Source organism: Paroedura picta, chromosome 6 (assembly GCF_049243985.1).
Source record: "Paroedura picta isolate Pp20150507F chromosome 6, Ppicta_v3.0, whole genome shotgun sequence".
Lineage (NCBI taxonomy): Eukaryota > Metazoa > Chordata > Lepidosauria > Squamata > Gekkonidae > Paroedura > Paroedura picta.
In genome coordinates this window covers 71,900,005-71,905,329 of record NC_135374.1, presented here as the reverse complement: position 1 = coordinate 71,905,329, position 5,325 = coordinate 71,900,005, and the positions used below count along the sequence as shown (strand labels likewise).

Here is a 5,325-nt window from a genome sequence, read left to right as displayed (position 1 = left end):
TACCTGGCTGGCTTGTATTGATTATTTTTTTCTTGAGACAAGCATACTATACAATCACAGTTATGATTGTTTGCTATTAAGGAGTATTTCATCTGCAGTTAACAGCATTCAACATGTAACAATTGTTGAAAAATGCTTACAATTTTCTATATTTCTGCAGGTAACATGCACACTGGAGTTCCTTCCTAGGGGCATATCACTTTGTTTTTTTTAAGTCAGCTACATTTTGAGTAGTTGGTGACATTCACCAGTTGGCAGCATTTGTCATGTTGACACATACATAGAACTTCATGGAAATACAGTTCCCAGCAGCACTACAAGACTAGACAAAATATTTGTGACCCAACTAAAAACAATATGAATATGAACACTCTGGGATTTAGGCTAGCAATATGTGGTGGTACTGTATAACAGTAACAAGCCATGCAGCTCCCATCCCCAGACAAAGATTAGGACCCCCAAGGAAAGCACCTGTTGTATATATAATTTATTTATCAGTCAAGTTGGGCAAATATGATAAAACTGTGGGAAAGCACTGCAAAAATGGAAATAAGCTATTAGCAATATGATTTATAACAAATATATTCCTTAATAAAATGTGCTCCCCCCCCCCCAGCATTACAACATGGGCTATGTGACAACATCTGAATCCCTAAAAGTCCTATTCACTAACGTCCTTTTCTTCCTCATAGGTCATGTTGATCAGCCGTATTCTAGAGCCTTTTCTGCCACAGTGATTTGCTTCAGTTTCACATTGCATCCCTGTCCAATTTCTTTTAATTGTGTATTTGATGATGCCACTTTCAGAGTGGATGTATTTCAGGGCTCTTTCTGCTTCTGCATTCTTTTACCACCATTCGGAAGATCAGCATGCATTCAGGTTACTTCCCCCTGTTTATTTTTTTTTTAATAGTAGTGTTATCTTGGTTTTTTTTAAGTTTTCAACCACAAGCTGAACTTTTTCAAAGCAGAATCATCTCCTGACCCTTCCATGCCCATTGGAAGATGGCTACCCAGTCCTACACCATCCACATTGATCAGAGAACAGTTCAAGCAATGGGAGGGGGTCACATTTTGATATGTTCCTTCTCTGTGTCAATCTAATAGTGTTTTTTTTAATGACATTTGTAGGAAGGTCCTGGTTTCTACCCACCTCTTTATCAGTCGAATAATTTTAAGTACCTTTTTGTGTGTATAGAGGCCTCAGACACCATTGCACAGGACACTGAGATGCATTTCATACAGCCTTGAATATCAGCATTGTTGGTGGTTCACCATGTATGTAAACTGCAGATGTAAGGACCACTGGTTCAATCCCCATCTGGATAACTTTTTAAAAATCAGTTAATTTTTTTATCCTTCCATTTATATTTGAAAGAAATAATTTTAAGTCACAAACATTAATTATATAGATCATTTAGCCCATTATAATTGATATTAATAGGTATTAACCCCCTTCAAGGATCGCTGCCTTGCCGTGGCAAGGGGGCTTGCGTAGCTCAGTGAAGCTATGGAGCTATGCTGTGCAGAGCCATCCAAGACGGACAGGTCATAGCTGAGAGCTCTGACAAAAGGTGATCCACTGAAGAAGGAAATGGCAAACCACTCCAGTATCTTTGCCATGAAAACCTAATGGACAAGTTCAAAAGGCAAAATGATATGACGCCGGAAGATAAGCCCCTCAGGTCGGAAGGTGTCCAATATGCTACTGGGGATGAGTAGACGGCTAGTACGAGTAGTGCCAGAATGAATGAAGCCACCTGATGAGAAGGAAGGGCTCCCTGGAGAAGAGCCTAATGCTGGGAGTGATTGAGGGCAAAAGAAGAAGGGGACGACAGAGAATGAGGTGGCAGGATGGAGTCACTGAAGCAGTATAGTTGAGCTTTTATCCTCTGGATGCTCAAGGCAATCTGTATTTTAAACTGTACTCTTCAATGGGACCTAGCGCTTCTAATAAGCAGAGTTTTCTCTAAGTGCCTGCTCTGAACAGTGTACTTCACTTTCCATAAACATACAGACTTGCTCAAGCTTTGTAAATATAAGCAGAGTAACGCTTCAGGGTATAGATGCCACCCCCTACAACAAGGAAGTACCATGTCTCCTCAGGGATAGGAAGGGATTCCTTGCCAGGTCTTGCTGAAGTCAGGAATGTTTGTGTGCATGCAAAAATTAGACAGAGTCAAAGTAGTAGCTGCCCTCATCAGAACAGAAATCTAAACTCTAGGATTTGTCATGTCACCCATCTCCACATTTTTCATGTACAAGCCAAAAGCAAACTGTCTCCTCCTCAGTTTCAAAGACCTAGTTCCTTTTACTGTCCTTGCTTTTGGGGGTGGGGTGGGGGCATCAACTTTAATCTAAATAGCAATTCTAAAGTAAACACTGAAATTAGAGTAACAGTGGGAAAAATTTACCAAAAACTCTCTTGCTTTTCTTTGGGGTTATTCCTTTGGCATTTTGATTCCTACCACAGACTACCAAAGGCTGATTTTATCTCCTGTGTCTATTTCACCTAACTGAGTGACAGATGTTACTACCCATTGCTTTGTATGGCCACATCCCAGCTAACACCTTTTGCTGATAGGCATTTTAGGGCTCAGTTTTTCTAGCAGTCCTACTGTTATATGGTTCAAAGAAAAAGTAGGTAAGATTGACCAATCTAGTCCATGAGCTTTCACAATGAGATTCTCAACAGAAATACAAAAGAAGTCCGGGCAGGGGGGTGCTTGCTAGGGTGAACTCTTGGGAATACATCCAAATATGCGGTCACTTTGGTTGACCCTGCTTCTTAAAGCCTCACACTGGCTGAACACACCACCAAGCCAGTCTGTGATAGAAAAATGGCATCACATTCTTGATAGCCACAGGCGTACTATTTCTTTTGTGCATCTTTACATTCATTCAACAGGTAATTCCTACCTGGTCCCACTGTGCCTTCCACTCAACACCACTATTAACCATTCACTCCATAAGGAGCAGACACACATGCACCCATTCATTGGCTCACCAAGGGAACCAGACATCCTTGTAGCTCCTTTCCCATCCCCCTGCCCCTCCAAAGTCAGTCCACAGACACTCCTAGGATTGCTTCATTCGAGTCCCACTTGGCTTCACCATTTCTGTGTATTTGGCATCTTATCCTTGCTGGAGTGCTGGGTCTGGAATGGGTGCCTCAACCTGGGGTCCAGGTGGTCAGAGCCTCTTGAATCTTTTGGCGGCAGTGGGTATATTTTTGCAGGATCTGCCTGACATGTTCCTCTTCTTCACATTGCAAAATACGCAGGAAGTTCTGCAGCTCAGGCATACTGAAAGCATCCCAATTGACTTCTCCAGTCTCATTCTCTTTTAGAACGAAGCTCTTTTTCACTAGGACCAGCCAGCAGTCGGAGACGCAGTGGTTGCTCCTCATCAGAAAGTTTGCGGAGATACACTTGGTCATCTTTTTCTGTTCTCTCAAAGAGGGCAAACTTGCGGGGGTTGTCAACGACCATGAATTTCTTGAGCAGGGCCTCTATGACCTCACTGGCACATGTACGGGAAATTATATGCAAGTGCTTGACTGTGTCCTTGGGTAGGTAGAATGAGGTACGGCGTTTTATTGCTTGGCTGCGTGAGGAGCTCTTCCTTGTGTCTTGGATAGAGGGTGCCTTTTTATTAGCAGGTACTGAGACAGGACGGATCAGCTTTAATTGCACCTTGATGAAGCCAGTGTAGGAACCGTCTTTGTTCAAACTCATGAAGAGGTTGCTGTTGATCTGGCCATTGTATTCTTTTATCTTCTGCTCAATCTCAGTTTGGAACAAAATAGGCTTCTCCCAGTCAATCTGCTCATCCTTTTCCTTGTGGGGTTTGCGGATGAAGGAGGTACGGGCGGTGAAGTACTGCTCCAGCTCCGAGTCGGAGTCCTCCTGGCTGCAGTAGCCGCTGCTGGTGGTGCTGCTCCAGGTCATCTCGAAAGACCCACTGAAGCAGTAGATGCAAACTTAAATGGACTCCGGGGAATGGCAGAGGACAGGAAGGCCTGAAGGATCATTGTCCATGGGGTCGCGATGGGTCAGACAGGACTTTGCACCAAACAACAACAACAAAATAGGTATTAATGAAAACATGTGTTAAATGCCTTTGACAAGACTGCTTATTAGCCTGTAGTGAGGTGGCATATAAAAATAAGGAATATGGCAGCACTTGAGAAACTCATAAATAAAATAAAATAAAATAAATTCATAGGAGAAAAACAAGATAACATTATGATAATTTGGCTTCTGATGTACATTCCATAAAATATCTCATTTAAGAATGTTCTTTATTTGGATGTAGGCTTTGGTTCTTTTTTAAAAGATTGGATCAAGGTGATGTCTATAATATTGTTTACAACTTCATTAAGAAAGCCAATTTGGATAGAAACTCCCCCCCCCCTAGTTGCTTTATTTTTGGGTTTAGTTTCTGGTTTTGTCTTATATATTGTGCCATTTGTGTCGTTCTTTATTGATTAGAACAATAATGCATTATGATGGTTTATTTTCATATGGGTAATAAGATTTTTTTGCGGGTTTTTGGTGTGGTTTTTGTTTATATGTCTAAAATAAAATTTTAAAACAAAACAAATCAAAAACTGAAATCGAATTAAGAGTTATCAGGTTTCCTAACATTCCATAACTGGTGGTAACAATATTAAACAGATAATTAGAATCATAGAATCATAGAATCATAGAGTTGGAAGGGGCCACACAGGCCATCTTGTCCAACCCCCTGCTCAATGCAGGATCAGCCCTAAGCATCCTAAAGAATCCAAGAAAAGTGTGTATCCAACCTTTGCTTGAAGACTGCCAGTGAGGGGGAGCTCACCACCTCCTTAGGCAGCCTATTCCACTGGTGAACTACTCTGTGAAAATTTTTTCCCTGATATCTAGCCTATATCGTTGTACTTGAAGTTTAAACCCATTACTGCGTGTCCTCTCCTCTGCAGCCAACAGAAATAGAGCTTTTGGGGGGAAATAGACAGTGAGGCAGTGTCTCAGGTACACTGGGCCCAGACTGCATCTGATCTTAAAGGTGATTACCAAAACCATAAGCCTGATCTGAAATTCAATTGGGAGCCAATGCAGTTGTCGGAGAGCGGGCTGAATGTGGGACGGTGTTCCTGTGAATACTCTGGCCGCAACATTCTGGACCAGTTGTAGTTTCCAGGTCAAGGTTAAGGGTAGATCTGTGTACAGTGTGCTATAGAAATCCAGTCTAGAGGTGACTGTTGCATGGATTATTGTGACTAGGTCAGTAATTGACAGGCTCCTGCAGGCCCAGAATTTTTTTTTTAATCGAGTGTAC

The 5,325-nt window shown here is 41.9% G+C and overlaps 1 pseudogene; it reads right to left on the bottom strand.

Annotated features, from left to right (window-relative positions):
* Positions 1–2,074: 2,074 nt before the first annotated feature.
* LOC143840050 (ras association domain-containing protein 1 pseudogene) lies at positions 2,075–3,954 on the bottom strand (annotated as a pseudogene).
* Between the last annotated feature and the right edge of the window lie 1,371 nt (positions 3,955–5,325).